Source organism: Apis dorsata, unplaced genomic scaffold (assembly GCF_000469605.1).
Source record: "Apis dorsata unplaced genomic scaffold, Apis dorsata 1.3 scaffold_963, whole genome shotgun sequence".
Classification (NCBI taxonomy): Eukaryota; Metazoa; Arthropoda; class Insecta; order Hymenoptera; family Apidae; genus Apis; species Apis dorsata.
In genome coordinates, this window is record NW_006264070.1 from 121,526 (window position 1) to 133,118 (window position 11,593).

General features: G+C 27.9%; 1 protein-coding gene across 3 annotated transcripts in view; it reads right to left on the minus strand.

Annotated features, from left to right (window-relative positions):
- Positions 1 to 11,593, minus strand: part of LOC102670591 (protein doublesex-like) — a 92,066-nt gene that overhangs the window by 66,941 nt on the left and 13,532 nt on the right. The gene's annotated exons all lie outside the window — the stretch shown is intronic.

An 11,593-nucleotide genomic window follows, 5' to 3' on the forward strand; every position in this document is an offset into this window, starting at 1 on the left:
GGATTTTGTAGCGGGAGAAATTTACGTCGCTTGGATATACGTAAATTCATGGAACATTCTCTTAGGTAAAATATTTCCAACTATAACTAATTTAATTATGCAGAACGGAAAAATGTTTTAAATAGTTTTAAGTAAATGTTATTAGATTCTAGATACTAAATAACAAAATATTAATATAATATTCGATTTAGAAAGAAAATGGTAACGACACTCTTTTCAACCCTTATCTCCAATATTCTTCTCGCTCTAAATGATTGATTTCTGTATAAAGATCTATTCAACATATTTAGTGGATACAATGATGAAACATTGTGAAACAAAGTGTGTATATTACACGAATGTTTTCGAAATTTGTCAAAGAAAAATATGTATTGAAATCCATAGCTCTTTAAGAGTTAACTAAGTATATAAACTTTACAATTGTTTATGATATTCAACTATTCGTTACATAACTATACTGTATCGATCTTACATTATTGATTTCCACGAATTATATATACGATAAGATAATAATACAAATAAGTTTCATTATAAATATTTTATTCGATTTAGATATTCCTATCTACTATATCAGACGATCTTAATTGAACAACTTCCTGTGAATATCGTTTGAGTTTTAATTCAACGTATACAAATTTAATTACATATATATAAAAAAAAAACAATTGTGTATAAAAATAATAGCATTTAACCCGACTATTATAATTAATTATTCTTGAATAACAATGATGAAAAATTTAAATAATGAATGATGTATATAATTATTGACATAGTGATTAGCCACATAGGATATTCGATATAAATATTTTATAAAAAATTTTAAATTAAACATCAATAAAAAGAAAGAAACTCGATATCAATTTTTTGAGTAATAATATATATTACTTCATTCTACGATAATTTGAATAGCATAAATATAATACTAGTAGCTGAATATTTTCAAATTGATCCAAATACTGTATCCAAGTAATAAAAAGAATTAAGATAGATCTACGATCCTCCATTTCAAACTTTTCTCAAAAGCATTACTAAAAAAAAAGAAATTCAAATACTCAACACTCCTGCTGCCATGTCATCGAAGATCGATCGTCTCTCAGTGTCGAATAATTCACACGCGATAGAATGCTCGACAATGAGTAACCGTACACCACCGAGGCTGGATTAACGGTCTGGTGAAACGAAAACGATGACGTCACGCGACGCAACGCGCCTCGACGTGCCGCGTCGCGGCGTTAAACACGCTATTTCGCATAGAAGTGTGTTGGCGTCACACAATACGAGTCGAGAGACCGAAAAACCATAAACACCCCCCCGGATAAGGCTACTCGAGATGCCGGGAAGATCGTTGCCCTCGGGGTGCATAGTAGAAGGTTATAAAAGATTTTAAGACTTCTTTGGACGCGAGATGGCTGGCGCGACGGTGGCGCTATGCGGGAAGAAAATGAAGCGTCGCGATTCGTTCGCATTCACCGTGGCCATCCGCCACGTTCTTCTGAGGACTTGGCCTACGGTGCAGCAATGTAAAGACAGGATTTCCTACTTATATACAAATAAACGTCGGAGCCTCGTATCAAATGTATTCGTTCGGATGTGTTTACATCGATACGGCGAGGAAGTATTCGACTGTTTTTTGCTGTATACTTTTTGTCAAATGTTGACTCGATGGAGAATGACCAACCTCTTCGAATACGAATATGAATTTATGGATGGATTTAATCAAATTTCAATTGTTTTGTTTTGCTCTATTTTAATATATAAAGATTAAAATTATAAAAAAACGCGAATATTTCTGAAAATTACTCTAATTCAAAGCGATACTAGAATACTAGTATCTTGATTAACTGAGCGATTAAGAGAAAGATATTGTTCCTGACAATATGTTTATAAAAGTCAATGAAATAAATTATGAATGCACTAGAAGTACGATGAAATTAGTCTATCTTCATTATCACATATATAAATGACAATAATCACACGTAATCAATGAAATACTATTTAGAGTCAGCTAGAAATCAATTCTGACTCAATAAATAACTGTCTAAATGCGAAAATAAGACACAATATTAAAAAAAATTAGATGAACTATTTGAGAAATTATAGAAACGAAAAAAGGAGTACTCCTCTCCTTCGCTTATTATTAACATCACGGTATCATATGTCCTGCTCATAAGAAGCATGAATGTGCAAATTTTCTCAAGAATGTGGTATGAATGTCACGTTTTTATTCTTAACTTCATATTATAACGATAAAATTATATTTTTAGAAATTAATTTCTGAAGTAAATTAAAGTATCTATAAACTTCTATAAATTACTGAATAACATATTCACTACATCAACTCGTGTGTCTGGCATGAAAAGGACAATATGATCTTATCTGTAGATACTTTGGCCAATTGCCAATTCGTGTCTGTTTGAATGAACATACATATTAGGTGTGTTGAAATCAAGTAATAAGATTCCTTCTCACAAATTTCTTTTCAACACGTAGTATATCTAGTATTTTTTAATCTTTTCTCTATAAAATATTTTTCATTATAAAATTTATACTCACGAGTCGAAAAAATAACAGAAGCTATCTTGTATCTAAATTACAAACCTTTTACAGCATAAACATATTATATTATTGCATCAATTTAGAGTTTTCGAATATATAAGTCCAAGAACAATTTAATATTGATGATTACCATATAACATGCAGTAAAATCGATCGATTCTGCCAACTCAATGTGCAATGCTAAAGAAACCAATGGTAATCTGATCAGCAAAGAAATCGACAAGAAATATTGTATTTTTATAATTTAGTTTACATCCTTTCCATTAATTTATAAATTATTATCTAAAAAAGAAAAAAATGCAACTGAAAAATATCGAATAAGTTTCAAGATTGATTCTGAACTAATTATAATATAAATATTTATACGATTATTGAATATACTTAAATTTAATAATCATTTTTAAAACATGAAGACTTTTAAAAATCATCTATTTTTTAAGATTTAATATCAATATTAAATAATATCGTCAAAATTATTGAACTGTGATTTTTATTTATTTATTTAGCACGATTTCTCTTGAAATTTTTAGTTTTTAGTTTAAGTTTAGTTTACTAAAAAACTTATAGCTCAAAATAAATATTTCAATAAATCAATAATAATTCTAATGTGATCAAGCTTACTAGATTCACAGAGTATAATCAATTGGAAATATTGCATTCAATGAAGCAATGAAGATGATGACCATAGTGAAAGTTTTAATCTGTCTTCTGTTGATAAATTAATAGAAATAACAAGTATGAATACAAACTTTCCTCGTCGATGAAGAAATATTTCTAAATGATGATAATGAAAATAAAAACATTAAGAATTGAAATAATGCATATATAAGTATTTTCAATTATATTTGAAAAAAATAACTGAAATTTAGAAAAAAATAAATAGATATAGAAGATTTGCAAAAGATTATAATTATCAGTGAAAAAAAACGTAATTAAAGACAATGTAGAACAGAAAGTCCATTATAGATTATCTCATGGCATTAAAATATATTTCAGTACAATAAATGAAACGTGTGCATCGATATTTTAATGAAAAGTTTTCTGACAATTACACTTCTATATGACATATATGAGTAACAGAAAACTTTAAACGCTTTGACCTGATTTTCTCGCATTTACATTTAAATACTTGCAGTTATTTTTATGCTTCTCTGATTTAATCAGCAGCATACATGGAATAGAGAGATAAAATTTGTTATTTTAAAAAATTCATTGGATTTACTAGATATGTCCTGAATAATAATATATAATGATTCGATAAATTCAATAATCATTATATCGCATTAAAAAAATAAAATTTCGAGGAATTCATAACTTTCGTAAAAATTCAATGATAAAGGGCTATTCAACTCCAAAGAAGTTATAAAGAGAAAGCAAAAGAAATATTAAAAGAGATTGCCTTGGCTAAATCGATGTTATTTAACGCTGTTATATCTGTTGAAGCATTTGTATGAACTACGATCTTCTTTCTCGTTTCTTTAATGACTGATGATTAATGATTTTCAAATAACAAATATTGATATGAAAATATTTAATCGTTAACAAATTTCTAATCCTCTGATTCTTTGTGTAAATTTATCTTATTTTATTATAAAAATATATATAGAAAATATTAAAAACTTGAGAAAGAAATTCGCAGTGTCGTAGAACAAGCATTTATTTCGATGATTATGCAGGTATGTATAATACTTAGAATTATATTTGCATATGCAAATTTACTTATATAAGCGATTAATACTGAACGATGATTTAGAGCGAAGAATGCTGTGCATTTTTCAATGAATTGACAATTGTTAGACTAGATCAGTGGCTTTCAAAAAAATCGTATTTTATAAGAGATTATTAATAATATTATTAAATACTATTAATTTCAAAATTTCATATAACTCTAGTCTTTTTAATATTTAACAATAATATAATATAATAAAATGAAACGAAACAAGATCTTTTTTTTGCTCATATATATCGAAAAACATGTTTTATTTAGCCATTGTTAAATATCTATGAAAAAATTTTGAACGTTAAAACATTAGCAGTTAAAATTCTTACAACGCAAAGCTATAATTAATATTATATTCGATGATGTGTGTTTGACATTAACTAGAATTACTTTTCCTAGTAGTTGCTAGATTTATAGAGTTACTTTCTAATTTCCACGCTGGTGTTACGTTTATGAAACTGCCTTTTCCACCGTTATCGACGTTTGGCCAGAGTTATATCGTCAATTCGAGAACCTTGTTGTGAAAGTTAAGTAATGTAATAATAATAAAAGCTAAGTACATAATTGCTACGTTAACGTAATACGTTTTAAATGTAGAAGTTTTAAATTGAAAATAACAATGTTGACAAAATGTAAGTATGAAATTATATCCTATTTATAATTAACTATGGTGAACTGTTTAAATATAAAATATGTGTTAAATAGACAATCTCAAAATTTTTTTGCAATTTTTAAATTTTATTAAAATATTGTTATTATTTATTTAGTGAATATGTTTTTGATCGACTCAAAAAGGTTAAACTGTGTATTCAACCACAAGTCAGTCCTAGAATTAATTTATACTAAAGATATCACAGAGATTTATTAAAAATTATGAAAAAAAGAAAAAAACAATAATCAAAACGATTCATCAAATATGTAGCCTATATACATGATTTGATTCTTGAATAATGAAATCGTTGAACGACAAAATGTCTGTAATATCGAAGAAATACGTAAATATTTACTTGAAAAATTTAAATAATTTAAAATAAATGATTTTTATCTATATAAAAATGTAACCATTCTATTATACAAACAGTAGATAATGATCACAATTAGTTCAAATAATAGCCTTTACTGTAGTTCAATAAGTTAACTAGACAAGGTCCTATTACTCTTGATCGATACTGATCGGAGCAAGCACGATAGGACAAAACGATATTATATTTAGCAGAAACGTGCTCTGCTCTGTATTATCGAGATTTCGCAGGCAATCGATCTTTTCCTGGAACGAGTGAAACTTTCAAACTTTCTCGTAATTTACTCGATTATTCGACTATTGAAATAAATACGAGATAAAAAAGAAAATATTATCATTATCATAATAAACAAACATTAAAATATTAAATACACAGATCTATCATGCGTATAAAAATTATGAGAATTGTTTTCTTTTTCTTTTTTTTAAATCTTAATCAAATAAAGAGAGAAGCTAAATTAATTGAGATTTTTCAAAATATCTGAATCACAAACGATGACATGGAAATTATTTGAAATCATCTATCTTAAATAAAATCAAGAACTTACATCAAAAACATTTCCTATTAATAAATTTGACGAAACAATTTTATCTTAAATGGTTAAATCAACATCAGTCGTCCTGATAAAAGAATCGAGAGGATGAAAGTTCCCGAGACGGGAAATTTTCCTGACCTATCCTCAAGTAAGTACATAAATAGGTATCTCTGACACCGCACAGTAACCCAAGAAAGTCGTAAACGCTACCCCACAGTGCCACGCGACCCTTAAAAACACTACACCAATCGTTTCGTGTAACAAGAGAGAGATTACCCCTCCAGCATTTAACCGAACGTGCGAAGGGTCCATAAAAGGGCAATTGATGAGATTCTGTAAGTGGACTACCCCTCTCCATGCACCGATCGATTGCGGTAGCCGAAAAAGAAGAAAGAGAGCCGACACCGGTACGATTCAAGGATTTACGAGTCAGAATTTCGAGAAGGTAGCTACTACGAGGAAAGGTCTGAAGTCGTAAAAGTTTAGAGAGTCCCGTGAACAAAAATTTCTTTAGGGCAACTGAAATCTGTTTCGATTAGATACATTATTGCTGTTCCTAGAATGATGATAGTTTAAACGTAAACACGTGCTCCTCAATATCATAAAGATTGTAAATTATATTTTCGGTTATGGTCTTGGAAACACTTCTCCAAAACCTCAAAACTAAATTGGTGATTATCTGTACAGTTGATCTTTTATTAACAGAATAATAAATTATTCTCTTTTATTTTATTGTAAAGATACAATAACAAATTAGAAATAAGAATATTTCAATATTAAGAATAAACTATTAAGTATTGGAGAAAATAATGAATTTTAATTAGATATACATATTTAATACAGTTAATTATTCTACTATAAAAATTTGTTTTTCTTTCTTTTTTCTTTCATGTAAAATAGGATATTGTGAAGTGAATTATATATTTCAGATTACATTGCAAACTACAGACTATATCTATAAATATATTTATGTAGATATAATTACATATATTTATGTAAGAATTGCTTGTCCCTCTTATAATTTATAAATTTAAAATATTAAAATAGATAATACTGAAATATTCTTTAGCTATCAAATAATTAATTTGACAATTAAAAAGAAAAACGTAAACACGTTAAAAATATCTACAAAAAAATTCCTTTTGTCAGATATATAAAAAAATAGTAAAAACACTTTCAACGATCAGATATTTCTCAAACATTTGTAGAAAATAATCACACAACAACCACATATCTGAATCAAAAGATAAAAAACAATGAATTATGTTTATGAAGGTCTTTAAAAAAAAAAGAGTTATAAAATTAATTATGAATGAGCATTTAGTTATAAATGCCACGCGCCAGATGGCCGAGTAGCGTGGTCTCGGATTCAAAATGGCGACGGCACTACATCCTTTACAAGTATGCATAACCGTTGAAGAATTGGTGTTACGCTTTCACCAAGCATATCCTTACCTGGCATAACAACGAGCTACGCGTTATTAAAAGCCTGTGCTCGATGCAAGCTCGTAAAGACCGACTTTATAACCTCATATACAGCCATAACACTAAGGCAACGATTCCCTACACTCGTTTTCTTCCACCCTACTTTCCAGGATATCAATGTCCACGCCACTTTTCCATTACCACGATACAGGGATGCTCTCCCTCCGTGGTAATTTTCATCAGCACGGATCCGTGGAAACGGTTGTAAATCAATTAACAGGTTTATGGCTCTTTATGGAAACGACTGTCGTAAACCTTGGGTCGGCCGGGTCCCACACAAGGACCGCGGAAGAACAACAAAGATCTCAAGAAATTTCATTATTAACTATCAGATGTTCCAAAATAACTGTGTAATTTTTCTAAAATTTCTACGTTTAACATATTTTTTTTTATCTATATCTTTAAAACAATACATTCTACAGTTATATCAACAAAAATATAAATGAGAGAAAAAATATCTTGTAAAATAATAAATGAGAAAATACATAAAAAACATAAAATAATTAAAATTTATGATATTGAAAATCTTAAGAAGAAATATAATACAAGATTTCTTTATATAATTTGTAAAATGTAAACTGATAAATATATTAAATAAATATTGGAAATAAAATATTGCATTAACGCAATATTGTATTTTAATGACTTTATTTTATTTTTTATTCAAACTCTAATATCAGAATATATACGTGTTCAAAAATCGTATCACAAAATTTATTACACATCAAAATTTATCCCTCTTTAACGATTACCACCCTCCACTAAATAACACAACGTTGAAAGAAAATAATTCAGTTGCAAAGCAATGATTATTATTATTTTTTTACTCGTAAAAAAAAATGTGAACTTCACGTCGATGCATCATCATACCAATAAAATATCGTTAGGGTACACGTGCTCAGACCTTGACAGATCAAACAAACTTGTGTACAATTTTAAATGCGGTTCGCCGGTGCGTGTAGACGTCAACCTTCTTCGAATCGTTTATACTTCGTCCATGAACAAACTATTTCATCCGAAAGCGAGAAAAATAACGATAACTTTTAAAATCGAGCCAGATCGTAAAAGCAAGAGCGAGCTCCCAGGTTTCGACTTTGGTTATAAGTTCGTATTATATTAGCCGGATTCGAACGACTCGCCGTCCAATGGAGGCGATCGTAAACCCAGGGTTAACATTCGGTCGGGTTGTCAAGTGAAAGAGTGGCTTGAATTTCGTTGGGATCACTGTGAACGACGTTATAAGTATATACGTTCGGTTATAACCAAGCATTTCAAGGCTTTTGTTCAAATTAGACCCACTGCTCGAAACTGAATCCTTGGAATAAGCGATCGGTTCCGATCGTAAGCGATCCGAAATTTCTATCGCTATTTTATAGATCGATGTTAACGATTTACTGGTTATCCAATTAGGATATGCATACAAAAATTTCATTTCTCTTTACAGTGCCGCATAATAAATGGAAAATTAGCGATTAGGTGCTAAGATTTAGATGATAATCTATTAATAATGTAGTAATTAATTTTAATGTAAAACTCTTATTTAAATCTTGAATTATTGAAACCTTTAATCATTACATTAATCATTCCCTCGTTTATTAAATCTAATCAATTCTCAAGAAAAAGTAATTAAAATGGAAAATACATATGAGCTCTTGTGAATTGAAATCCTTTTTAAGGAGATTTATTTACAAATGCTAAGAGATTTAATTGAAAACCTAAACCTTCAATTAATAATCGAAGAAGATTCTTTCATTTTACTTACTATTTTACACTCTAATATGATAAGTACCAATTCTTTATAAATTAGATTTTTTTTCTAATGCAATATTATAACAAATTTAAAATAAATTATAAATCAAGACTAATTTTCAAAATAGGATACAAAATCTAGTTCGTAATGCAATCCTATGTCTCGATGGTTCAACAAATTATGTTATCAATGCCAGAAAAATAATGACAATCTATCAATCTTTGTAAAAGTTACCTTAAAACTTATTGTTTTAAGAGTCTCGAAAGGGTTAAGCCCTGTCATTGGAGACTCGAGATCCTAAAGAACGTTCTTTCTTCAGTTGGTCCGTTTTATGTCTTTCGTCGATTATATGATGTCGGTCAAAGTCGTAAGACGCGAAAGCTATAGGTAGGTAATCAGTAACAAACGTTCGATTCGTGGAACTGGAGTACAGTGCTCGAATTGTACTCGGGAATAATAATGATCTTTCATTAATTGAACTTCTTCAAATAACATTTTATACGGTAATTGCAATCGATATAATGGTTCGTATATCCAGACACGGCTAAATAACAGTCTTCTGACGAAGACCACTGAATACCAGTCTTTGTTGTTTAAGTCTCGCGACAAGGGAGGTCTTCTTATCTGGCCATTATAATTTCTTTTACAATTATTTCGCTTTATTGCTCGTTTGCGATTGTTTAGGTTTCACACGCTCTGATTTCATGAACGAAAAAGAAAAAAAAAGAAAAAAAATTTCTTGAAAATAATTTCGAACTATCTTATATCTTAAGATAATTGGGCGTCTATATTTTTCTCTGAATACATGTTGTTTTACAAGCAAAAGGGTATAATGCAGCAAAAGCATGCGATACATGTGAAAGTATCGTTATAGGTTTATATCATGTAATATTAGAACTAATTGTTCCTTAATCAATATGTAATTTGAACAATTACCTTTTAATAACATTGTTCACAAAAGAATATGAATTTATTTTCAGATAAGTATCGAACGACAATTTTTCGCTTCCTATAAATTAATCTTTTTTTTTTTTTATGATTTATCGATTCTTATTAGGAAATTTTTACTAAAAATAATTTCTTTTATTAAATTCTATTTATATTACAAATATTTCTTGAAAAATTTTGATATTTCCGATGACAATTTTTCTCTAGCTTAATAAATATCAAAAAAAAAGAAAAACTTTATATTATAGCACATAAGGCTATAATTCCCCTTGCGGCATGAATCATACCTACAAGCCCAACTCCCTTTGCATGTATAAGTATTAATTATGGCCTGATAAAAAATTAGCATGTGTAATGAAATCATAATCGATAATACGAATCGTAAAAAATACATTTGGAATTCATTTAATAAATTATAATGATGATGATGATCATTTCAAAAATGCACTCACATATGTAAAAAATATTATTGTAGAATAATATAAGATAATTAAATCAATTTTTTCTACGAATAATAATGATAACTATTTTTCATGCATACATTTAAAATGAACACTAATAACTCGATATAAGTGCATAGATGTAGATGTTGAATGGATTTTATTAACGAATATTGAATATTTATGGCACATATTATTTTGTTTAAAATCAGTTTCTATCAAATTTGACGTGATTGAACTATACAAAATGCATCGAGCAATCGACACGGATTTTTCTTGGAATCTTTGGTAGTTTTCCCTATGATATTGATCAAACAATTATCTGGATGTTTTGAATGCATGATTGTGTAAGACGTATGAACGAATGATATGCAAAATGATTTTCTCACTATAAATTTTCGCGATTTTCCGGAACAAATTATACATAATTTTTAATTTTTATATTTTTTTTTTCCTTCAATAGAAAATATAACGTAATTATTTTTTATATTGTATATTTGTATGTGAGCTTTAAATGAATTTGAAAAATATAAATATAAAATATATTTACTTATAGATTATAATTCCTATCATATACGATATTATTATGTATATATTTATAGGTTTAATATAATATAATACAATATATTCCAAAATCAATGAATGGTTTCATATCCTATGTAATTACCGATGAATTGGAATGATTAAAAAGAGGGTAATTAAAAGTTAGAGCAACAGGTAGATAATCACGGTCAATATGTACATAAATACCTTACATATATCTATACATATGCATCAAATACATAAATCAAGAATAATTAATAAACATACATATTAAATTCTATATTATTATTCTATAACTTTGTGTAATAGATATTATGATAATAGATATCTTTTAATTATAGTGAAAAATCTTAAGCAATAATTATGTATTTAATATTTAAAACTTTGTTAAACAAAATTTTATTAATTAATCAAAAAACTTGTTGTTTATATCTTTTCTTTTCATAATTTTTTTTATTATTCCTGATTTTTCTTTTTATTAGAAATATATAATCAAATCAAATTCAATTATTAATTTTAAAATAAATTTATGAAAAAATACTTTTATAATCAATGCAACAGTTCAGAATATATATATATATATATATATATATA